The sequence below is a fragment of the Polyodon spathula genome, chromosome 22 (assembly GCF_017654505.1).
Source record: "Polyodon spathula isolate WHYD16114869_AA chromosome 22, ASM1765450v1, whole genome shotgun sequence".
In the NCBI taxonomy this organism is placed as follows: Eukaryota; Metazoa; Chordata; class Actinopteri; order Acipenseriformes; family Polyodontidae; genus Polyodon; species Polyodon spathula.
This window is the reverse complement of record NC_054555.1, coordinates 23,402,205-23,429,353: the sequence shown is the minus strand read 5'-3', so window position 1 is coordinate 23,429,353 and position 27,149 is coordinate 23,402,205. Positions and strand designations below refer to the sequence as shown.

Below are 27,149 nucleotides of genomic sequence, written 5' to 3'. Positions count from 1 at the left end.
TATGAGCAATACGTCTGTATATTACAGTACTAGTTGCGGATTCAGCATCACCGTATGCATTATTTACAAACGTTGTTGCAATGCATCTAACACAACTTAATTGTTTGTTTGCACGTTATGCAAATGAAAGCATTTCAATTTCTGGCAGTCAAAATGGCTTATTGTGTCTTTACAAAAAAAGCTAAACCGGTGATTTGAATGAGTTGATTTATCCGATGGTTGACAGTGTTTTGTAACTCATAAACCATGAAAGAAAATAGGCTGTTTATTTTACGTTATAGAACTGTATCTTTTTGGGAACCGCAATATTGTTTTTAAGATTCGCCCTGAAATAATAATAATAATAACAATAATAATAATAATAATAATAATAATAATAATAATAATAATAATTATTATTATTTTACATTGGGGACATGCATTATTAGCTAATTCCCTTTTTTGAGTCAAGTTTTAATTTTAATTTTAGGGAGTCACTAAAATAAGCTGCATAATTCCCATATAGCAACAAGAAAGGCTAGTTTTACTCGCAAAACAGTCTTTTGGCGTGTGCCTGGGTACAGTACAGCAGACACCACAGCGCAGGCGCACGACGCAAGTCTGAAACGATATAGGTGAGCTCAATTTAAATCCCCGTAATTGGCTATACAGCCAAGAAGCGAATACTTAATTTGTACTAAGAAAATATACAGTACGATATATTGCATCATTTTTAATTGATGAAATATTACAGAACATTTTAAACAGTAGAGTAGATAAACAGTAGAGTAGGCGAGGTCCGTAATATACCAACACACTAGAATGCAAATGCAATGAGCTCCTGTTGAAATGAGCCTGACCGCTGTTCTTCGAACTTGACGCATCTTGAAGACGTTGTATTGTGTTAAAGCCGGTAAGTACCATAATGTTCAATTTTACACCACAATATATAATCAATCAGTGTCTGTTTATTAAACTATTTTGTATTTTAGCCTCCTGAGCACTCTAATTTCTCAGTAGACCTGGTTGACAAACCGGTTTGTTTGCCTACCCCTTAAGGATAGTGCTTCTTTCTAGGCTGTTTTTGCATACTGCTACACTCTGTTACTGCTGTATTCAGATATGAGGGTAAAGATCTCAATTTGTTAATTGGATCTACCTGAACTTTGCCACTGATTACAGAAAGCTCAGGTGAGATGAAGTTCGCTCACAGTAAAACCCTGAATGGCTCAAAGTGTTGTGCAAATGTGATACACTTGTGTTTTTTATGTCAGTTAAAGCATTTCCAATAACTGAAATTGAATCTGAATGTGTTTCACACCTCAGTGCATTGTAGTGTAATCAGTAATGAATATGATTATCAGCAAGGGTGCTGGAACTAGTGGTGCTGGGGGTGCAGTAGCACCCCCTGGCTTTGCAAGGCTTCCACCATATACAGGGATTACAGTTTTGTTAAATGGCTTTCAGCACCCCCACTTAAATGTGTTCCTCAGCCACTGATTATCAGTGGCAGTAAATGGCAAGTTGACTGGCCCACTAGATTTACAATAGTTTAATATGACACATTAAAAGATGTAAACACTTTAAAACCAACCAAGCAAAGAATCAGAGCCTGTAAAACAAAAACCAAAGAAAGATGAATATAAAAAATAAAACCAAAACTTAAATAATACAACAAAACCTCAGTTTCTGGTAATATCCTTTTGCTGTTTCAATTTCTAGTGTTTTAGTCTGACAGAACTAAACTGGCTCTATAGGAAATTGCCTGCAGAGTTAGTTACAGTGCAGGCCTGGGGTCAGAATTGCCCTCAAATGGCTCATCTTCGAAAGGCTGCCTGGCAGATTGAAGCTATCTCAGCCAGATCAATCACACGTCAGGTCTGAGAAAGGCCAGGAGATCTGTGTTATTGTCTGTGAAGTCTCTACGGCCGTCCAAACAGAATTGCTTTGAAAACGGATTGAAATGAATGTGGGCATCTGAAAATGCCTGTCTGTCTGTCGGTCTGTAGATACTGGGGATACATGAGAATCTACTTTGGGGTACTGGCGGGTAATATGTATGTTAATGTACCATTTGTGGCTACCATGTGTGTCTAAGGAATACCCTAATATGTACCAGAAATCTTGAATTCTGAGTTAATTCGGTTTTTCAGCCGACTCTTTCTTGAAGCAGGCTGCCATATGTGTATTATTCGATGAAATCGGCTTTATTGAAATCCGTTGCCAAGTGAGACTGAGCAGAACTGTAATCACAACAGAGAGAGACGGCTCACACTAGCTCTGCTGCAAAACTAGCTCCTCGCCCCGGAAACAGCCCATTCAAAATGAACAGCCACAGGATTCAAATGCAGGCTTTGAAGACATTGCAATGACTTGCACACAAAAGGGTTGTCTTCACTGTTGAGTGTTTGATAGTTCTGACTTGTGATTACTGCCTAATACAAGTTCTGCATGCAGTGTGAAATCCACAGCAAAACAAGTGCCAGGACACCATCAGAATCTGCGACCTGTATGGAAATCTGGAAGCTTCTCTTTACAGCAGACCTGTTGTAGCCCTGCACCATTTCCATTGTAGCTGTTTTACTTGAGTACATAAAGAAAGCTATTATGAGGCATACGCCTCTTGTGCTGTAGAAAAGTGTTCCAGGGTGGGTCTCGTGTGTATTGTAGAGAGTTGCAGCCCCACATTGTGAGAATGTGTCTGAAGCTGGTACAAATTACCATTTCATATGACTTTTGATTACATTTTTTCCCATGAGGGTGATGACTTTAATATCATGTTAGTGTCATTTTAAAGCATGTTTTAAAGCATGGCTTTCTAACCACGGCAATAATGAGAAACAACAGCATTTGGCCTAAGCCATTACTTATTACAGTTTACAGCAGTGTTCTGAATCTTGGCTGCAGACAACCTGCTTTTAACTTTGGCTTTTGAGCTGAGAATTGAAAATGTCCTCAGTGGACACATTTTGATTAGAAAAACTTTCTGACAACAAAAAACACAAAGCATCTTTGTCATTAAAATGACACATGTCTGACTTATTTGGGAGGAACCTATTTGTTTTAATCAATCAGGATGTTGTGAGGTCAGATTATGTAAACAGAAAAAAGGATATTTGTCTCATGCGCTCTAATCATCATTATGCTTCTTTTACAAGTTTACGTATGAGGCTAAGCATGTCTGATACAAGTTTGGTGAAGATTGGTGAAAAATCAGTTTATTGTGTTTACCAGTGTAGGGTGATGGACAGACAGACTGATGGACATGATCATCATATAAGGGTCCCCGTTTTTTGGAATGTGGACCCTAAAATGACACACTGTGGAAGTTCAGGAATGTAACAAGGCCGTTTCAGTTTGGCAATTTTGCTTGTGATTGTCTAGAACATTCTAGGTCCTTGCCTGTTCTGCCATATGTAAACAGAACCTGCTAGCCAGGCGTTGAAGTCAGTTGTAGGCTCCAAGAAACGTTCTGAAGAAATTGATAGCAATGGCAGAGTGCTTTCTGAGTGAGGAGGCTGAAAGAGGACATTGCTGACATGACGAGATAGATGGGCTGTCAGTTACACTTTGGCTAATAACCAGGCATGAGTTACACAGAGGAGACTGGAGAAAGGAAACTCACAGAGCCCTGCAACCCCCTTCCTTGAATCATCCTCGCTTTGGTGTGCGCTGTGGGATGGCTTGCCATGCCCATGACTTAAACAGCCATGCAGCCGCCAGAACTTCCCCTGCCCAGCTTAACTGCTGCCTGAAATTTTTGACAACCAGTTGGCTATTTAAAGAGCCAGAAAAAAACATAAGCACAACAAAATGTCATCAAGTCAAATTGAAAATAAGCACTCAAATTGGAGTAAGCTGTCTTCCTCTTCACCAAGCCAGTAAATCCTGTTTCACAGTCCGTTATTGCTTTGGCCCCGTCAGCTGTCCTTGCCTGCAATGTTTTTGGTTTAATGAGTAAAATCTGCTTTTTTCCCCCTGGTTGCTTCACAACGAGTGCTGACCAATGCTTTGAAATCTATTGCTTCTTATTGACTTCATTATCATTTATTTTACATTAATTTAACATTTGCAAATATTTCATTCTTTAAATAAACCAGTAGTTCCTGGTATATTTACTGTAGGTCACAGATCGACATTTTTGCAGCTACACCATTGAAGTGACTTGGAACAACAGCACATTAATTAATAAGGTGGCAGGAAGTTGCAGCAAGATACATCTATATAACTAGGCTTGCTACTTTTCCATTGTAATTGGTAAAGCTCGTTAAACGTCAAATCACCCAAAAATATGAGTTCGACTGAAATAAATTTATATAGGATAAACGTCAGTAAAACCACCTGCTATTTTTTTTCTTGCCAAAAATAATAATTTAAGAAATCATCTCTAGTCTGTGTTTTAATACTTGCTGTCTGTCCCGTCTCCGTTCCGCTCTGAATGGCTAGGGGTCGCTGTCAGTCAACTCAGTGGTTCCTCAATAGGCTACTGTAGTTTCACTGTCAGTCATTTCATCCTGTTCTGACAGATCTCGTTGGCTGAAGCTGCGCTAGAATGCTCTTATTCATTTAAGTGACTGTCAATCATCAAGACGGACTGACATGACATCAAGACGGACAACACTTTCATTTGCCAGCTACAGTGTCTGTCATTCAAAGCGCCTACTTTGAAATTAGTGCCTCAGGTGAGCTGTGCTTGAGCAGGAGAGGGGTGGAGCTCAGACTATTAACTGTGAGTTAGTTCTGTTCAACAATCTAATGTTTTGTTCTGTGCATATTATTTTTACTTGCAAATGTATGCTATAAAAGTCTGTGTAATACAGTTTGTGTGTTGCGCCGTCTACGGGTTATTTGAGATTTTTTAAACCATTCCTTTAAAATGGATACTTCTATTGCCATATTGCAGAGCTCAATCTACTGGAGTGTTGCATTCATGTACCTGTGGGTTTGACCCCACATGTTTTTCCATACTTAGTTTCACATTGAGTGAATTCTGCCTGAGAACCTACTGTATGAGTGGCAGCTTAAGTATCTCCTGCACTCCTGTCAACAAGTCAATACCGAAAGTGCTTCACTTTATTCATTACCAATGAAGTTATTTAAATAACTAAAGGGAATTAGCTACCAAATAACACAGCAGCACACACTAGCTACAGGATTAGAAGCCCTCTATTTCCATAGGACCCTCGCCATATTTCCATTTGCAAACCAGGGCTGGGAATGCAGACTCACATCCTCTATGTACCTGAACATTGCTGCTGAGCAAGCCCACCCAACAATGCTGAATGTCTACCTTGCTAGTAATGCAGCCAAACACTGTGCCAGTATTGTCTGTGATTGGGTTGAGGTGCTTGAGCCAGATTTCAGTCGTCTCCCTTGATCTGCACAACCTCCGGATTTTGAGCCAATTGAGCATATGTGGGATGAACTTGGACACTGTGATTCTCATCTTACTGGCACAGGGCCATGAATAGGTTACAGTCCCTTGAGACACCTTCAGGCAGCTTGAGGAGTCTGAGCCAGTCTGGGCACACAGTATTAGGTGGTGAGTCCAAAGTGGTAAATAAACCTTCAATTATATGTTAGATTTGAACAGAACAAAATAATGTGCAAAGGGCAGCCCATACAGAAAAGTTAGACACAAATATTAGGTATACCACTATAATCCCAGTGTATGCCCTGACTTTTGCTGAACCATTACCAGAACATTAGAACTGTAACCCACAATGGAAACACTGGTCCTGATACAGTAACACATAACTGTATTGTATCATGGTACCATAGTGTGCCTGTTCAGATGAATACATTCATAGTACTGATTGAAATCAATGCTAAAAGCCATGGTTCAATCTGTGTTTAATGTTTTTGATACTTGTATTACATCAAGGGAATAAGGGAGGAAAAAGGCCTGAATTCCTGTTTTGCCTGAGAAGAGGTTGACACTGTATTGGAGCCACCTTGCACTGGATTTGCAAGCCAACCTACAGTTCCTCTAATGAATTTCTGAAAATCAATTCCCTTCACAAAGACTTGTCCTGATCTGGTGGAAGCAATGTAATCCTGGAGCTGATGCTTGTCTCATAAGAGTGAGAGGCAGGTGCTGCACAGCAGACAGCACTGAGCATCACGATTGCTGTCGCTCAGAATTGCCTTGAACACAGATAAGAAATGAAGCATACACTTCTAGAGGAATGGAGTTGGTAGGGAATATATTATACCCCTGATACCTTTCAATGGTGGTGGTCTGGTCACAAGTTTGGGGGTTTTGATCTAGCTCTTGGGCTCAACAAAACCCCCCACACAATTACACACAATTGGGCCATGAACGGCATGGGGTGTTCAGGTCAGTATTGAGGTGTAGAGAGGATAGTATCCTGGGCTTAGTAGGGTGTCATTATTTCTGTTTTACAGCATCAGGGACCCCCCACCCCCACAAGAATTACTTATTTCAATTCAGAGTAATTCTCCAGTGCTGTTAAATGCTTCAAAGAAAATCCATTTGTAGCTTATTCCAGCAGGTTATAGGTTGATCAAATCAATCCCTAAAGCCAAGGCAACACAAGCCACTTTTTCGGGAACAGTGGCTTGAAACCTGGTTCCAGGAGACCGGGATGCCCAGTTTGAGGTAACTTTGCTGAATCAAACCCCTGTCTCCCCTAGTGTGCCAGGCAGTGGCCTGAAACCTGGTCTCTTGAAACCAAGTTCCAAGCCACAAAGGTGTCTTTGTCTTCCCTCAGCTTTACACTGTCATATATTTTTATTTGTTGTGGTCACACATTCACTTATAATAGTGGTAAATTACTTTTTAAAGGAAATTTATTTTTATGATCTCAACAGTGGCAGATCTTATTGATCCTTCATTTACCCATTATATGCATCCTGCTAATGTTTTCCCCAAGGGTGATATCTTATTAACATTACTGCATACAATAAAAATACAGCAAAGGTCTGAAAAATCAGGTGTTGAAATTTGGATCCATCACTGTATATGCCATTAAAATAGACATCAATGTGTTAAACAAAATCGGGGTCAAATTTGTTTTTTAAATATTACTATTTTTATATTAATAGATGCTTAAAAACAAATTATAACTACATAAAACTGGCAAATTCTCCAGATTCATTCTTCTGAATAAAATTATAGGCAATTTAGATGATAGGAAATTTCCAGGGTGGACAATTTCTTAGCTATCTTTTAATGAAAGATGCAAATGGTATCTGTTAAAGGCAAATTCACTCTTTTTTGTTTGTTTTTAGCAAAGATACACAAGACAGAGAAATGGGCCCTTTTATATAATCTTGTTTTAAAACTTCAGCTCCACACTGATCAGGGGTAGAGTAACCCATGTTTTCCTGGACATTTAAGTCTATGTTTTTGCTACAAGGTAACTTCAACTGAACCTTTTTACATTTATAGCACAATTTGTAAGGACGTTATAGCAATATTAGTATTGCATTACTGTGCTGTATCCTTGATATTCACCAGGTTAAGCTGTAGATAGCAGGTATCCCCATTTATTAAAACCATTGCAAACTGATTTTCAGAGTTACGGACATTTTAGACTTACAAAAAACCTCCATTCCCAAGATGTTCATAACTCTGAGGTTCTACTGTAAATAAAATCAGTTATTGAATACATTCCATGTAATAAGGTCTCGATTGTGTTTTTTCTAGACTGCCAGACACCCCAGTCACTTTGAGTAGTGCAGGGTAATTGGAGTAGTTTTACATTGAATTCAGTTTCTGCTGCCTATGCATCGCTCCACTGCTCTACGTCGCTTTTGATTGATTGAGAATCAGAGTTGTTGCTTGATTAGCTCTTTGCAGGCGAATGGGAATGAAGCAGAAATTAAAGAATAAATTGCAGTTCACCGCATATCGAAGGGACCTGATTTGCGGTGCATTAAAGTAAATGGAATTTGTAAAGGCTGCTTGAATATGCATACCCACTAAAGTAATATAGATTTTCCCTGGAAAAGTGATTGCTCTGTACGTCGTAATACAGCTACACTAACAGACTGCCAGTTTAGTGACTGCAGCAATCTTCCTTGGAACAGATCACAGCTCATCTGCTAGCACCTTGGTTCTTCATATTTTGCTCTCTTTTATAACAAGTATGCTAGTACTATACACAGCTGTAAATTCACATGATATCAGTATGGTGAACAAGGTGATGTTTCATCATATAAAAATTAATATAGAATAAGAAATGAATAGCTGAATATTCGCTAAGATTTTCCATGAATCTTACCTGTTGTGCACTACCATTAGCTACAAAAGCCTTGTGTGCAGTTTTGTAATAAATGTGAAGGGCCATATTTTAAAAGTATTTGCTCCAATCTTAACTACTAAAAGAGGTAAAACACCTGCTCATTTAAAAAACCTAGAAGCCCTCTCAATGTGCTTTTTAAAGAATGGGGTAAACCCTTTGAAATACCCATAACACATAGAATTGCACAGCAGTTTTTATTAACCAGTTAGTTTGTAACCCTTATGAAAGCTTACACAGGTATTTTTGCACTTTTATAATACTTTCCCCATGGTTATACTATGCTTTAGCCATAGTTTACCATGTTTATTAATGGCATTACCATACCTTGTTATTCTTTACAACGGTTTACCATGCTTTCACCGTGTTTTATTACACTTTGCTGTGCTTTTACTATGGCACAGTAAAGGGGAGCTATAATCACTTTAGGTACTGACATATGTGATCCTTTTCATTATTTAGTACATGGCCTCCCTGGGCTTTATTATTGCTTCTAAATGACTAGTTTGGCTATATAACAAGCTCGTCTCTGCTCTCCCTTCTGATCCCTGAGTAGAAATGACATCTTTAAACACTTGCTAATATTTCTTGTTCGTGTTTTTGTTCTTTTGGTGGCAGCTGTCAGAGAGTGATTGACATACTCAATGGGGAAACAGCTAAATAGTAACAGATATTGATTTCCAACATGCAGTTGGATTCATTATTAATGTTACTATAATAATAGAGAGCGCCATGACTAAAATTGAATTCTAGTGACATTAGTGGGTTAACTATCAATGGAGAGCTTCATGAATTTGTGGAAGCTTCTACAGCAATGCATCTTCCGTATCCAAGAGGGATTTTGGGTCTGATCATTTCTATATGTTGTGTCACAGAAGCTGAGAACATTATTGCAGTGCATTAATAAACACACTGTAGACTAAGGTGAATCTGCAAGCTGGATACCTGCTCCAATACATTCACTGGGACTCTGCTTCCTTTCCATGACTCAATGGATTTTCAATGGCACAGCCTGGGCATTGATTACCTTCTGTGTCTTCAGACCCTCATTACTCCAACGCATTGGTGTCATTTGCAATCAGTGCTCGACTGTGTTTATTTGTCATTAAAGAAACAGATAATCTTATGGTTCTCATCCAACGTTGAATCATTAAGCAGCGTATTGTATTAGCAGACAATGTGCAGTTGAGTCCCCACTTACTTCAATAGGGATTCCAAGTTGGTATATCCTATGATATACTGACTCAGTACTGAATCAGTATATCCTGTGATAAACCAACGCAAGTCCTTCGTCAATCAAATGGAGCCCTTGACAAGGTCTTGCCGTTTGTACGCTCAGGTAACCTGTCCAGCCCTAATGTTATTGCTTTAATGTCATGTTTAAACTACTTCGATATTATTGTGTTGAAACTGGTGTACTACGTATCTACTGCTGGTGTGGATCTTGGGTTCAGAAAAATGCAGTAGCATTTCGAAGTATAGCAGTAGTGGCTTGGCAGTGATGAAGAGTATCCTTTTAATCAAGGGAAGCTCATGTAGCTTGCTCACTGTACCCAGTGCTGTTGAGACTCAGCTTTGTCTTGAAGCAGAAGCACACACACAAAACTCCATCTAGATGAAGTCTCTTCAGTCTTTCCTCCTCAGTCTCTCATTAGGTTGCAATTCTTGCACTTCAAGAATGAGTGAGTCACTGCCTTGAGACAACTCATCTCTCCACTTTCATAAGCAGTGTTTATTTGTCTTCTCTTTCATTGTTGCACTTCTTGCTCAAGAACGTTTAACAGAGACGAACCTGACCAGGGAGTTTATGTGTGTCCCATGAATCACACTGGCCATTGCTCTCTTCATCTTACTGGTTTTATACTCTGCATAAACCAGAGTCATAATCTACACACATCTATCTGTTAAAATGTGTATAAAACGTACACTTCTCGAATTATAAAATGCAATCCGGTCTAAAGGAGAATAAGATTGGATGATAATGCAATTATGACATATTTTGTTTCTATTTTTATACAGTATTTTGCATGGTTCTCTGTCTAGAACCCAGACAGTTTTATTTAGGATAACCTTAGGTAGACCTCTCATTGACTGCAATTATAGCTTGGTTTCAGTCAAAGTTGTGGGCATCCATACATTTCATACTCATGTTGAACTTATGTTTTATGTTAAACATCCCATTTTTTCTCAAATTAAATGTCTTCATTGAATCGTATGTTTTAGAGGTTAGTTTGAATTAGAAGTTATTCAAGTTGCCAGTTCAATACAGAGATCAAGTATTACATCATTACATAATAAGAGACATCTAACTTATTATCAATCACAAAAACAACATTTGTATGCAAGAACTACTATTAAACTATTACATTTTTATTTATTAATTTTTTTACTTTTGAAATATGTTTTATGCTATGACAGTATGATCCATTCTTGATTTTACTATGAGTGTAATAGAACACACCTGAGCTAGTTACCTATAGAGTGTGGCTAATCAAGCTCATAGTAAAACCTGGAATGGGTGACACTGCTATGTAGTAGGAGTCGTATTCCCATCCCTGTATGGTGACATTATAATTACATATAAGAAATCTACATATTGGTGTTAAGGATCAGTCAACATTCCACTACATCTTCTGTATAGATGTCATCCTGTCCAAGAACATACAGCATAGGGTTAAAGTGAAAGACCAGCAACACCTTGTTTAAAAGTAGTTCTTGATTAAAATCTTTGCTTTTTGTGATTTTTAATAAGTTAATGCGTTGTGATAGGGTGTCTCTTATTAGAACAGAAACCATTTTGCACAGTTTGAGCAGTCACAAGTGTTTAGCTTTGCTTCGTGATCCTCTTGCTCAAACTACACCAGGTGTCATCTCTTAATAATAGGAGACAAACTACACATGACAAATGAATTTCTATAAGATGGACTTGAATTGGGTCGGATCTTGTGTGATTGGTTCATTTCTCATACATGACTGATTGTAAAATGAAAGGGTTTTACAATAGAAGAATCTACAGGGTTGCAATGTTGTGTGGTGGGAGGTTTGTTTAGCTTTTTCCTTTGCCCATTAGCTAGTCCTGTCAATGTGGAAATACTTTTTTTTTTCTGCCAGCTTGACATGGCAGCAGCGCTCGTGTGTCGTCTTCTGTCCCCGAGGTGGGATGCTGAGGGGGAAGCAGAATGAGATAAAAATGGTTTGAATAATTACACTTCCCACACAGGGCATAATCACAGGGTTTCACTGGCTGCTCTGTGCTGGCCATGGTGGAGGCGGGCTGTCAGAGAGCCAGAGCTCCCACACTTCACAGGGGAGTGCTGAGAGGGTTCAGCTGGCTGGCATGGTGTGTGCTGAGTAGGAATCATGGTGCTCTGCTTTAGCACTGATGGCTTTGGGGGAGGAGGGGCGGTGTTAATAATAAAACAGAACTCGCTTCCAACAGGGCTTCAAACTGGGACACTACAACCAGTAGGCATGTTGGGTCACTATGGGGAATACTGTGTGCCTCAGAAACCTCATAAAATAGGTAATTGGAAATCTAGATGTATTTGAAGATATTGGTCCCTGTGACTGGGTCACTCCTGCCCCTGGGTGTATTTCGGTTTATTTGTATAGTTTGGGTTATGTATCACGGGTGAGTTAAAATTCTCCCTGTAAGAACATGTGGGAATATGGCTGGAGCTGTGAATTGATTAAGTGATTAAATGATTAATTAAGGCTCCAGCCACAGGTGTATAAATAGGGTGATCATGGGTGATAAAAGGGGTTAGTGTGTTTAGAGTGAGAACGAGAGACTGAGAGGAGAAAAGTAAAGAGAATTGCAATTGCTACTCCTGCTGAACCAAATCAAAATTCACCCAGGGGTGGGAGTTACCCCGTCACAGCCCCACTGTTATGTGTGTGTGTGTGTGTGTGTGTGTTTACAATAAGTTGTTTCTTGCTAGATTCAGTTTTATCTTCTTGTATGTTATCTATAGATACAAAGCTATTTGCTAGTTTTACAGCTCTGTATAAAATTATAGATATTGAAATGGATGTGATCTACAGATTTTTCCTATACAGTATATACATAGATATAGGAACATGGGAAAATCCAATTGTTTTTCTGTGGTAATCTATAAGGTTTTTTAAATTTTTTCCTTTAGGGATTTTGCGCTTGCTTGAACTAGGGCCTGTAATGTAGATATGTAAAAATTTAAGTTCTCCAAGTTGAATCTCTGTTTTCAGAGTGTGGGAGTTTTTTTTTGTTTGTTTTTTTTTTCTTAATTTAGTAATCGCCAATTTATTTTATTTTCTCCCAATTTCTCCCAAATAATTGGGTTACTGCTACCAGGATAGGTCTGGATAAACCTAGCAGCAAATGAAAGGGTCGTCCAGATTTCACTTTTGTTTGAATTGTGAGAAGGAAAAAAAAAATGCAATCAAGAACATGTACAAGATTTAATATGAATATGAGAAACTTTAGAAATTCATCAAATCCTTTACAAAGTATAGCAAATAAAGCATCCCTAATGTACGCATCAGGCCCTTGAAGGAATTCCAGTTGGATTTTGTACAGCTGGGTACAGTACATCATGCTGCTAGCTTGGAGCCTAACATTGAACACACATTCATACACAATCCTAGATCATTCCACACAGGTAACGATCAGTCCAGATGATTTAGGGCATGCTTGCAAAGACACTGCAGCATTATTATTCCTGTGGGATTTGAGCTTTGCATTACAGCCAGCGCAACCATGACAGACTGGATAAGTTGTAAGAGGATTTATACGAAAAAGAAATAGTAATTAAAAAGTTACGGTTCAGTGCTCAAACTAGGTGACTCACTAGAGCAGAACCAGGTAATACTGTCATAGCCAGAAGCAACAGCCATTTGTGTTTGTAGTGTACAGTATGTCACTTGCGCTATATTTTATATGATGTGGCCCCTGCTTTAATATCTATATACATCATTGTTGTTGCCCATGTTCTACTGTTTTATGGAAGTCCTTTTTTATGATGCTGTGGTATTGAATGTTGATCAATGGCACACCTGCTTGTGTGGTGTGCCGCGTGAGTCGTACATTCAGGGGAGCACTAGCTTGTGTCCTGACTGCAAAGTTGCTGACCTTCAGTGGGTATTCCACAAGTCTATAGCAATATCGTCAGAGTTTGCTACTCCTCACTGTGTTTCAGTGGACCCAAATGGCAAGGCGCTTGTGAACTCAAAGTAGTCACCTGCAGGACTGGTCTTTATCCTCCAGGGGGCGGCAGCAGCTCGCTGACGTCCGCTGTGGAACTCCTGTGTGTAAAAAGATAGTTGGCTTGGTCATGGGATAGGAGGACGCCCATAGTAATTGGACATTTGAAGAATATAAATTCACAAGACTGTTTAGATGGAGAACGCAATACTGATGCAACAGTACCTTTCACACACAATAATGGAAGGCTCTAAATGTTAATAGATCCTCCAACATATATACATTGTTTAAAAATATCAAACTAAAGATCAGTTCTGTTTTATTGGGCAGGTTTTGAATGGTGGCAGGGTCAAGTTTTTTTTCACATTTCTCTTGTACTGACCTCCACTGCCAGGGTGATGAGGAGTTTGATAACAGCAGAATTCAGGGGTATATATTCATTTTTAATTTATATCAAATTATTTTCTTGTTGTTTGTAGAGGATTCCTTTTTACAGTGTATCGAGTTTCATTTTCACATTGTTTTAACCCTCATGTAAGGACAGGGTACTTGTAATTTTGTGGAGCATTTGTAACTGGCATCTACCTGATATTTAAATGTTCTCTTTAACTATGTTGTTATAATAACTTATTCTAATTATGTTAACTGTTAAACATTTATTTATAGGCTAGTTTGGTTTTGTTTAATACCTGCTGACAAACACCTTCAGGGAATTACTCCTAATAGAAGTATCTACAAAGCCCTAGAATCCATCGTCTATTCTGTCCCTAAAGGTCTTGTTACCATCTAACCTGTCAGAATGGTTTATTTCTTACCTGTTTTAATATCCTGTCTTTTTTCAGCCACTTTCTGAGTTTCTGAAGAGGCAGTCTTACAAATGAGCAATACTGGCCAACTGTAATTTCTGCCTGCAGCCGTGGCAACTGTGAGCAAGTCAATGGAAAATCTCTAGACAAAATTGCATTCTCGGAGAAGACAAATTATAGCTGCATACTCCTTATGGTCAAACCACCTTACCGCAGGAATTCAGCTTTTAGAAGTGGTTGAAAAATTTTAACCGGAATTGTTTTGGGGATCTAAACAGAAATAACAAAGGTGAGAGATAGAAAACACACGTGTTATGATATTTAGCAGGTAAGAAATTAAATATTATGAAAAAGTTGATGGATTACATAAAAATCAACCAATCACATCAAAATTCCTGAAGTTTGTGAGTACAATCTTTGTGTTGGTCATTTAAAATAGGTTAATACATCACATGCAGAGTGTCTCTTATTAAAAGGGAAGTCAGTTTGCACAGCTTTGTTGTATAACTTTCACATGCATAGCTTTGCTTCATGGCCCTCTCCCCAAACTGCACAAGATGACATGTCTTTTAACAATAAGAGACCCCCTACACATGCTACATTAACTAATGTGTCTTGAAATGCCATTTTGCTCTATTTTTCGTTCTCTTAAATGCAGAGCTTCAGATGAGGGAGGGAGCATGCATTCATACCAGCTACAAATACACATGTCTTAATCATTCAAAGACCAGCTGAAAGAAATAAAACAGTTACTGTATGAACATAAGAACAGTTATTGTATGATGACACCCTCTTAATCAATTCCGAGTCACACAGGTTAGCCTGATATATTAATACACAGCAACCAGGGAACTAGGATTCCTCAGCAAAGTCCAGTGAGAAATCAACTACAGTAAAATGTCGTGTGTCCGACCGTCCCAGATCCTCCCTAACCCTTTATCTGCCATGATCAAGCTCTTCAGCAACATCACGTATGTGTACAGCGCTAGTGCAGAATGGCTACAGGAAAAGGGAGTTACCAGGGATAAAATAGCACACGATATTGAAACTGGAAAGAGCGCCGTGACTGATACAGCAACTCGAAGCCGATCCCTAAAAAGCGAACCTTCAAACAAACCTGCATCGAAGCCTTTTTTACTCCAACACAGTAATGTACAGCGAGTACTGCGCATTTAATTTATATTGTAACTTCGGTTTTCTATTTTTCTAGGTTTTTTTAAAATATTTTTTGAGTAAATGGACACTGCTTGCATTGTTTTGTAAACCTCTGCATTTTGCTGCTGTATAAATGACCCCACACTAATGTAAGTGTATACAGCACTAATAGTAATACCCTGTGTCTTTTGAAACAAGGGATTTAGGGGAGCTCCCTAATAAAAGCTGACTCTCAAAACAGCTGTCAATAATGGTATTTAAAACAGGATTCATTTATCTGACTTTAATTATCCGATCTTACTCTGGTCCCACAGCAGTCTCAACATTGGAACTAGATTCTAAACCAGAAGAACTGCGAACATCATAAACAGGAAAGATGACATTTGAAGCTATTTGCCATGCAGACAGCTGTATCCATTTCCATTGCCTGCTGTGTAGAATTAGCATACCATTAACCCTCCACTGAGAGCAGCACATTTCTGCATTCATATCTCCAGGGATTTGATAGCACTGCGTCTTCATTGACAGCCCAGCTTTCCTTAATGCTGCTGATTACCTAATTGTCAGGTTTTTTTCCGTTGGAGAGCAGTTTCGTGGAATCTCTCGGATGCAGATTGCTGCCATTACAGTTGGTGAATCAAAGCCCGAAATTGAATTGCGAGGAAAGGCTAAAGAATCAAAGCTTCCACCCACACCTCAAAAAAAGGACTATCCCTCGACAGCTGCAGGATTGATGTGCGTCTCTGAATATCTTCCATGGGTGTAATCATGAAATGCAGATTCTCTGGGCTATCACCAGAGTGGGTGTGCTTTGGGGAAAATAGGAGCTGAATGCAGTCTACTTCAGCAGTCTTTATAGCATGTACACTGTAGCTTCAATACCCCTCCCTTTTTATTTTTTTTAATGCTTATAACCAGTCTGAGTGGTTCTTGAGAAATCATATGATATTGCAACCTTTGAACTCTGTTGGCTACGCCTGCTTCTAATGTATACTCTACCACAATGTAGGCAGAGCCAACAAAGTTGAAAGGTCACAATATCGCATGATTTCTGAAGACCCAGGAACTAAAGACACATTGCAAAACAATACATGCCTGCAAGATTGTTGACAGTTAGATTAATTAGAAATATCTCCAGTTTTAGAACAACATAACATGCACTGCTTTGGGATTATATATATATATATATATATATATATATATATATATATATATATATATATATATATATATATATATATATATATATATATTATTAATAAAACAAAGCTTGAAATCCATCTTGTTCATGAAGTTAAGTGATGGTCAAGAGCAGTTTTTGATAAGACTTTTTGAATAGATACCCACGTGTCTTCCAGTTAGTTTTGAGATCAAGAAAAAGAGAGAATACAGCGTGTTCCTGCTTGCTACTCAAGGCTTCTTTCTGTAAACAAAGATACCATTTGTCCTGAGGTCAGCAGATAATATGACTAAATGTAAGTATGTTGTTTGCAAACAGAAATCAATTGAAAACATTGGAGAATTGCAAGGGGAGTGTTTTCAGACTCGACCTGGGAGTAATTGTTACACTTTATTTGGCTGCGGACCGATTTGTTCTCTTCTTGTACCCACCTGAAAACAACCTGTGGATAGGAGTATTTTCCACCTGGTATTGAAACCTACAGTGATTATATTTAATAATAAATTAATGATCTTCTGTACTGATCACATTTAGTGGCTGGTGTCTTTGTGTTTAGGGAAGAGAACATTAAACTGAAGCATGGACACGTTGAAAACTAGCACCTGTACTGTCGGTTATTGAGGGCTAAGCGACAGTTTGTGGCGTTTTTGAGGTTTGGTTCACTGAACTGTAAACTTCAGTCATTCAATATTTGAATTGATGAGATAGCAAGTCCCAGTAATGAGAGTAGAGATGTTTAATTCATTAGATTAAAAGATCCTTCACAGCAAAAAGCATTCAAAAAACCATTTATATCTTTATTCTGGAGAAACCCCCAGGAACAATCACTTTATACCCTGAAGGATGAATAAATAAACACAATTTCCACTAAAGATGCCAGTTTCACGCATCTTTAGGTAATTTTTCTATCTTGTAAATATACAGTACAGAATAATATATGCTGAAGGAACACAACACGATAAACACTTTGCATGTTCATTGCACATGTGCATGCAGTAAATGGGTCCCAAACACGACAGATTCATTTATAATGCAAATGAAATCTCTGATATTCTGTAACATATAACAGCTGCACCTCCCTGTCACAATGGGCATGGCAACTGATGTGATGGATTCTGAGGGCATTCCATTGCTGCGCAAATATATAGGTGGACTAATGAAGGGGACTCTCACTTTTAAATAAAGCTTCCCCTATTTATTTAACACAAGCTTAAGATGTAATTTAATTTAGCCGGATTTGATCAGTCTGATTCTTCCTTTACCACTTTTAACAAACCTTTATTTGGGGACATTTAAATAGAGTGAAGTTGTTTGCTCTCAGTTGTAGAATTTTGGAAAACAAATGTGCTGATAAATAACTCTAAGGTCTGGTCTGGCCTGATGAAAGCCTGCAGTAGCCCTGGTGTGGGCCTTGCACTATGCCGCCCAGACTGCTAGGCTGCGGTGGTCTGCGGGGTGGTGAAACGAGGTGCAGTGTTTAATGACACCTCCTCAGCTGGGTAATAGAAAGAGCTGTTGCTGGGCTGTGTCACACCACTGTTTTACAGATGGCAGGAGAGATGGCTTGTAATGAATTTAATATTGTTGTTATACAGAATTTTGAGTGGAAATTGAGCTGAAGTGTTTGTGTGTGAAGTTTTACCTCCAAGTGTTTTGACGTTATGGCTGAAGTAAGCATATTTAAGCCAGGAAACACAAGACAGTGCAATCATAAATAGCAACCAGTTACAACTTTGTACCATGCCCCTTGTTGAAAACAGTGAATTAGTCAAGGGGCCCTCTGCGGTAAAGTATAGCAAGGTTTCCTGTAAACATGACTTGTCGAATCACGATATCAAATTATTCATAATACAGTAACCAAGGTTAACTCAACTGGTGGATAACTCGACACCTTTGCTTAATTCGACAGACAGTCTTGATCCTGAATTTTCGCCATATAAAATATATGCATCCTGCCTCTTCATTTTTTAATTTGTCACCACACTTTACCCGTATCTCGACACTTATTACTGGTACAGAAGGGATAAAAACTATTAAAGACTAGTGGGTAACTCTACACTGTCGTGTCTCGTGACTGATCTGCTTGACACTGTTTCATGTGACTGATCTCTGACTGGAAACGGATCGTTCATTCGTTTTCATTTGCAACTACCAAGTGCAGCTGGTTACAGTATCAGTTCACAGTGAGAAGCGAAAAATTAGTTCTCGTTCAACTGGCTTTAAAGCTCAGGTTATTTGGGGTAACAAGCTTGTCAGCAGAACTTTCAAAGCGCGTGTTTTTGCATGCGAAAGAAACGACCGTGTTTGATTTCTGTGTGAAACTAAATTTGTAATCGGGTTGTTTTCATAGAAATAACACTGTCGTTACTTTATTAATTATTTCAGTATTTACAAGTTAATGTCCACTTAGGTCTCTCTTTGCATTAGTGCTTGCACTACTGAGATGTCCTTTGCTGGCTATTGGGTTTGAAAGTGAATAAACTAAACTAACACTGAATTGCATCGACCAACTAGCCGTGGTTATCTGTGGATTTAAATTAGGTGGTTTGTGAAATCCAGGGGGATTCCCTAGATTGCAGTACTGATAAGGGGTGATGCGGTGTGAATTGGGATGCATGCGATGGTCCTGATGGGCTACTTGTACGATGTGTAATAACATAAAATTATTGTTTTAATGATGGACTGTTTAATAAAAGATACACATTTAATGAGTTAGGGAGAGTATATATTCATACCAACTGTAATACACACATATTCCTTATTCAAGAACCACTTGATGAACTGCAATGAGCTTTGTGCTTTTGGTCTTGTGTGACGTTACATGCCTCCTATTATGATACGATATATCATGTAAATAAAGAATGATGATTCACCAATACACAGTGAATCATTACACCCCTACTACTGACCAGCTTCAGCCACTGAACACCTTGACAGACGAGAACATAAATAATTCCATGATGACCCAGGAAAGCAGCTTGGACAGGTGGCCACCTCTGCCCAGTGCATGGAGCCTCGCACACCTGTGTGGTGACAAAGTGCCAGACAGAGAGACTCCTGTTTCATTATGCAAAGCTGTATGGCTGCAAGCTCCTTGTGCTAAGCACTGCTTTGCTTGTCAAGCAAACATTTAAATTATAGGGGGTTCCATTAAATAACAAGGTTCTGAAGAAAGTGTAAATTAATTTCACAGGGAGTTCATCCCACGATTGTCAGAATAATTAAACTGTGATTTACTTGATGACCTGCTTTCCTGTTGTAACTTGGTTCTGTTGCTTTGTGGTCTTAGGCAACTGATTTCTTTCAATCCTTTTCTCTGGTAGAGACTGAAGTTTGCCCCGAAACATGTTAAGTGACTTACAAGTATGTCAAATGTGAGATAAGAGACATAGTGTATGATATTGCAAACATGTATTTTCATTCTAAAACATGACTTCTGTAGGTGCTTAAGGGAGGGCAGGTGAAGGCAGAGGCAACGTGTAGGGTGGGGCTTGCCTGGTCTCATGCCCCCCAGATTTCTGCCAGGCAGTGGCTTAGCCACTACGTTACAGGATAAAAAAAAAAAAGTGCTGAAAACCATAATTTTTTTTGGTGGCCTCAATACGCTTCAATCAGTACCGCTTTCAATTAGTATGCACATGAACCGCCACTCACAACTGACCAATGACATGCTTGCTGTCTGCCAAAGCGCGCGTTTGCTTTGCTTTGAATACAAAATGTTAAAAAAAATGAACATCAAAATACGAATACGAATGACATTTTTATAGATATATAATGTATATATATATATATATATTATTTATTAATAATATATATAATTTTATTTATTATCATAATGTGAAGTTGAAATCTGATGCACATGTTAAAAGTTCATGTTCTTTACAGATGCAAGGGTGTTTATTGGTTTTCAATGTCCCGAGCCTTATGGCAAACAACTGTAAATGATAAATGTTACAAAGTGATACAGCGGTGTGTATCACTTTATTTGCAATCCCCGGGTTTGACCTGTAACCAAAAGTCCAGTTTACACCGACACGTATCACAAAACACATACGCAGTTCCTACAGTAAGTGAGTTAGTGCAAAGACAGTTTTTCCGTGAAAAAAGGAAGTGCTTGTGTCCAGGTTTAATACTGGCCTGTGGCTACAGCTCTGGATCATGTTATTTAGTCATCTAAATAACAAACAAACAGTTTTTACTTGACAAACAAACAAACACAACACTTGTACTTTATCACAGGTTCCTCTTTTAGGTTGTTCTGACCGTTTACAAAGGAACAGATTACTTTCACTACGACCCCTATTTATACCCTCCCTCATGACCCCTCGGTTAACGAGCGCATCCGGTCCTCCAATCCGCGGATGCCACGCCGTTTCCCGTCCGCATCATAGAGTTTGGGTACCATAGCCCCACCCCTTTCTAGATGGCCAACTTCCACCTATCGATGGAAATAAATGGTCATGCCATTTAGTTGAGGGTAGTCCTGTTCCCTTTACACAGCTCCTTCACACCAAGAATCATTTGATCTCTGTCACAGTACTACACCAAGTAAAAGAAAGTTCTCAGTTTGCTTGCCTTGTCTTCATGGAAATCCGTCACACTTGCACATCTCCAGGGCATTTCATCTCATTACTGCCTTCAGAGTTAGCTTCTTACTGTCTGCAAAGTCATTAGGGGAAGCTGGTTGGTTACTGAGAGGAAAGAAGACCCTAAAGGGATGGGGATAATTTCACTCTCCAGAAAGTGCCTGTCTGAAAGCAAGGCCTACAAACAGATTGCTAGTGTACATTGCTTTGAAATATCAATGGTGAGTGACATGTATGGATTCTGTTGTTGGGAGTCACTATTTTTAAAGTTTAGCATCAGAGAGGCTACTGGTGCTAAATTATCAAGCCCCACCCCCTGATCTTTTGCACCCCTGTTGCAGGTTTTCTGATTTTGACACTGTTGGTTGACTAGCAGCACAGTAGTATATTGATTATAGAAGGGGCTTGGTCCTCTCCTCTTGTGTTCTCTAACAGTAAGTTTCAAGCCTGAGGCTCTGCAGGAAAGAGTTTCTGGTCTACAGAGAAGTCTCATTAAAACTTGTCGGGTCAAAAAAAGCTATACTTTCTACTGAAGGACTTTTTATGTTGCTAAAAAAAAACTAAATGTTTTTTGCATATAAAAATACATATCTTCTTTGTCAGTTTTGATGCGATTTTTTTCACCCCAATTTAAATGCACTGCGCCTTTTGTTTTGATCTAGTAGACGGATTGAAGTAAAAGTTTGAAAATAAAAGCCTCTGTCTTTATTCAAGACTTAAAAATATAAAAATTGCTATACTTTCACTGTGGAATTGGGTGATTTTTCAGGTTCGTGTTGAAAGTGTTACCTGATGTACTGATGCTGTCTGACTGTCACTACATGGTGAACGCTGTAACTGCCATCAATTTTCAACATCTTCTCACACTATTTCATAGACTCCCAGCCTCTTCTAGACCCATTGGGTTGCTTTTGTGTGATTTTATTCACATATTTAAATATTACTTTTTATACCAAGTGTGGCTATATCTAGTGTGGGGTACATTGTGTTCTGTTATAAACAGAATATTGAATCTTCAATCATTGTTACCATAGGCAGTTGTAGGTCTGATGTTGGCTCAGTTCCTGCTGGTGTCCCTGGGACCTTTTTTATTCAGTATCTATAAGCTCCCTCTCGGTTAAATAATTTGTTGTCATGGCATTAGCTTTCATTGCTATGCTGATGACACGCAAATCTACTTGCAGACTAAATCTCATACTGCTTTGGCTGTTTCTTAACTGCCTGACTGAAATTAAAACTTGGATGCAGCAGAATTTTCTGCAATTAAATTTTAGCAGAGGTCATGCTGTTGGGTTCTCCGCACCAGCTGCGAAAAGTTGGTAGTTTTATTTTGCTCATCGACTCTACGTCGTCTTTTCAGGCCCATGTTAGAAATGTATGTAGGGGTTTTTTTTCATCGATGAAATATCACTCACTTATCTTTGTCAATGTTTGATGTGGAGAAACTGATACATGCCTTCATTTCATAGAGAATTGATGACTGTAATGCCTTGTTTGCCGGTGTTTCCACTAATGTTCTTAATAGGATGCAAATTCTGCTGCTCGAGTTTTGACAAGAAAAATAAAGTATGAACGCATAACCCCAGCTTCAGCATCTCTCCACTGGTTATCAGGTAAATATAAAACTGACTTTAAGATCTGGCTGCTGATCTTCAAGGCCTTGAATAGCCTGGGTCCATCTTACATCTGCTTTGTTGCTACATTCCATAACGCAACTTGCCGTCAGCTAAAACTGATTTCCTTTCTGTGCTAAGAAAAAAGTTACGAACTATGGGAGATTGTGCCTTTTGCTCTGTGGCCCCTCCCTTCCAAGGTTTATCAGGGACTCAGAGTCTTTGTCTATGTTTAAATCGTGCGTCAAAACTCAATTTTTATACACTGGCTTACTGCAATGCATAGTTTTATATCGTATTATTTTATGTTTTTATTTTTATTTATTTATTTATTTATTTATTTATTTTATTTTAAATTTGAAGCGCTTTGGGATTTCTTTTAGAAATATTATTACCTAGCGCTATATAAAAACTTGTCTCACAATACCTTATTCTAATTTGACCGAACTCCGGGGACCTTAAAACTTTAGTTAATATTAGGCAAAAGATTATTTTTATTATTATTATTATTATTATTATTATTTGTTATCCTCCTATATGAGGCCTCTCTGTGTGGTGTTACTGGGTTTGAGGTTACTAACTCCATTTGATATGTTCTTTGTGTTCTATTTCCTGAGACTTTTTTCCCATAAAATTCCTTCTAGACATGATTCTGAGAGCTATGCAGAGGCCACTGGGCTACTTTAAACTTCCGAGCTTTTAAGAAAGCCATCCAGCTGTGATGCCTGCCACAGAAAATAACCCGAAAGAAGAAAACATTAGTCAAGATATTTTCTACCTGTACCAAATTACTATTCAATGTCTTTTCGCAGCACAGGGGAATTGGTTGAAGCTAGCTGCACCTCTTTAATTACACCTCCCATCCAAGTACAGAACCGCTCTGCTCAGCTTCATGGATCTGATTAGGGGATTTTGTGTGGGGGTTGGGGGGGTTTAGTTGAGCATGTTGGTGTGAAATTGGCAAGATGTTTTGAGGAAAGCTCCCTGGCTGACAAATGACCTTCCAGAGGAATATGATGGCATCCTGGATGGCTGAAGTCAATCGGAGCTTGCAGCGCTGGTGTTCCTGTTTGAAAGGCACACACCTGGAGCTGATTATCAGCAGTTTGAAGAAATTTATCTGAGTCCCCGCACACCCCTTGAGGAGCTGTCTGGTGGGCTTTATGAATCCATCTGTTCTTCTTGCTTTTTTACTGAGGCGTACAATATTGAAGCATAAAGAAAACACAGAGACTAATGAGATATACATAGATAAAGAATATGCTGGAAAGACTATAAGATGGATGGGCTATTGGATTTGAGATCCTAATAGCTTCTACGGCACCAGTTATTCAATGAAAAATATTTTAACAATCAAAAGGCGATGGAGGCTTTGAATCTGGATGATGTGTGTGTGTGTGTGTGATTTGTTAAGGTAAAATTAACCAATACCCTCGTCCAATTTTGACGTGATGTTTTGATAGTAAAAAGGATAACCTTTTGGGACATCTTTCTTATTAAAATTGTTTGTCTGTTTGTGAGAGGGCATGATGATCTAGGCATGATGAAATCTTATATATAGTGATGCCTACTGTCAGACCTGCTTTCCTACTTATCATGACTGAAACTGATTTCTGCGAGATGCAGCACTTGCACAATACGTACTGTGATTTTTATCACAGCTAATTGACTATCCGATTGCTTATAGTGTGTGCCACTATAATTACCATTTTACCAAACACGCTAATTCAATACAGTTGTTTAACCCTATGCATATCTAGCCATCGCTGAAATTGGCATGCTGGATAGGTGAAGTGAATGTGGAGAGAGAGGAGCCGTGTAAATTATTAAGAAATAAAGAGTTATTCCCCTGCAGTGCTGTGGCTGTGTTAGCGCAGTGCTGCTGCACTTTAAACTTGCCCCCTGATTCCTGCTTTATTTATGTATCGCTAGCTCTGAGCTGGAGCAGTAGTGCTGCTACCTGCCTGCCTGCACAATCAGCCTCGCTATTGATGTCTGCCTGCCTGCTCTGTCCAGGACCAGATAAATCAGTTTGAGAAGCCATTGGAGGAGGGGGGTTGCCAGGCGTCTGAAAGAGCCGTGCTGAGTCAGGTAGGCAGCCTGCCCGCATTGATCCAGTCTGACTGGACATACCGGAGGAGCATCCCATCACCTGGCTGGGTGCTTTACCTGGAATCTGCTCATTTTACGCTGATAGAAAATGAATGCTGTTAAGAGGACTTATTTTTTATTGGTGAAATAGTGACTATATGGTGCAGTCTATAGGAGGGGGGTCTTTTCAGTGATATATGAATATATGTATGTGTTTGAAAGGAGGTATAACTGCAGTGTACAAAAAAGAAAACCTTTTTTGGGGTAGACTGCAGTTTTGAAGACTCGCTGCAATGGTTATTTGAAGGTATTTATTCAGGGGAGCAGGCTTTGCAGAGGAAGCTAGGAATGCGTGTGCTGATTCTAAATACCTTCGCTGCCCATGAGGGGGCAGACTGCTGTCAGTTTATTGAACTGATGAAGTGCTTTTTAGCTGTTTAATAGCAACAGGGCATTGCGTTGAGAGTGAAAATGGGTTATTAACTAACAATGAAATGTTTTTCATTTATAATGTGTATTTTAATCTACATTTACAGCAGGTATATTTTATATAGCAGGATTATTTTGCATAGTGAGTCATGCAAAGTCGCTTGTGGATGAAGAGCTGACAAAAGCTGCATTCACCCCATGCATAAGAGACCTCATTGGATCTGCATTTAGGATTCTTTAGATGAGCTCAAAGCAGCTCAATGCCAATGATTTGCAGAACAATTATTACTCGATATTTTGAGCAACAGAACCACACAGAATGACTGTAAACATCATAAGGGGATGTAATAAAGGTAGTTGCACTTTAATTTAGCATGGTACCAGATATCAGTTTATGTGCTTCTTTCCAAACTCAACATTGGAGCCCTACACGGCTATTGGAAGTGCATGACATGTACGATTTGTGGAATTTATTTCATAAGCTATAGAAATTTGATTTGGTTCTGTGGTGTACCTTAATGAAATACAGGAGGCTAAGCAATATAAACATCCAGTTCCCGGGTCCCCTTTATTCACCAGCCTGCAAAGGGCCTGCTTTTCCTACACTGAGAATCTCATTCTCATCTGTCCTTGATGGTCAGGAAGCCGCACAACACATTAATGAGAAATTCTGAGACCGAGTAGAGGCTGGTAGCATGGTGAAAGGAAAGAAATTGCCTGCTGTATAGAGCCAGAGAGCAAGCTCATTAATCCCAATGAAGAAAGCAGACCACAGCATTACCGGCGATGGATTTGTTAGAAATAATCGCCAGTGATGCAGCTGATATGAACATTTGCCAATAGGCAGCCAGGATCTGAAAAGACCATTTCAGCATTTTTAATTAAACACATTTTTCCACTATATGTCAAAAGGCAATAGCCCTATGCCAAGTAAAGCTGCTGACCTGCTACGAGAAACTGATAACATTTTAATCAAGTCACTTTTGCCAAAGGAATGTGTTGCACCACAATGTGCTGTACTGAGGGCCAGTGGTAGCTCAAATGTAGCTACACTGAATGGTAACTTACCAGTAGAAATCCATACACACTGGAAACCCATTGCAATGTATCGGTACCACAGTGCTACCATTCTGTTTTGGCACAGTACAATAACAGTACTATAACACTTCTTGCAAAACAAAATGGAACTGTATCTAGATTAGGAAAAATAAGTGGAAATAATGTTGAATGACTAAAACCCTTTGTAAATGAAGATAGGTTTTCGTTAAACTTGGCACACGTGTAGAGCCCGAGATGAACTAAGGAAGCAATTTTGTTTAAACTCAGTATTTCTGTCATGTATTTATTTTTAAATCACGTTGTGATAAACTATACATTTGCCAACAGAAAGCAACGGAGCAATGGAAGTGACCCTATAAAAACAGTCATATAAAGATGTGAGAGCTACAGAATAGAGGCTGGCTTTCACTGCTATGTTTTTATTGCAACTACTAGCAACATGAATAAAAATTAAATGGATCCTTGTAAGACACGGGTTTTCTCCTGGGTAATACACTTGTAATATAACAGTATGCCTATGGATTTTACATTCCTAAATTAAAAAATACAAATCACTCCATTAATGGGATGGACATTTTGATACTATAATGAAACACTCTGGTCAGCAAAGTATTACCTGGGTAAAAAAATTATATTTTATTGAACGCGCTGAGCTGATGACTGTGTGCTTTGCTCATTAACAATGTTAAATGCGTGCCGTGTGTAATATATTGGACAGTAATTCATTGAAGTGCTTGCCTACTGTCCAGTCCATTTGGACTGGTTATCTGAGCTAAGTGATAGTGCGGGCCGTCCTACTGCAGAA

General features: G+C 38.9%; 1 protein-coding gene across 1 annotated transcript in view; it reads left to right on the top strand.

Annotated features, from left to right (window-relative positions):
- The window catches only part of LOC121297386 (rabphilin-3A-like), a 75,995-nt gene that overhangs the window by 792 nt on the left and 48,054 nt on the right, over positions 1 to 27,149 (top strand). The window lies entirely within an intron of this gene.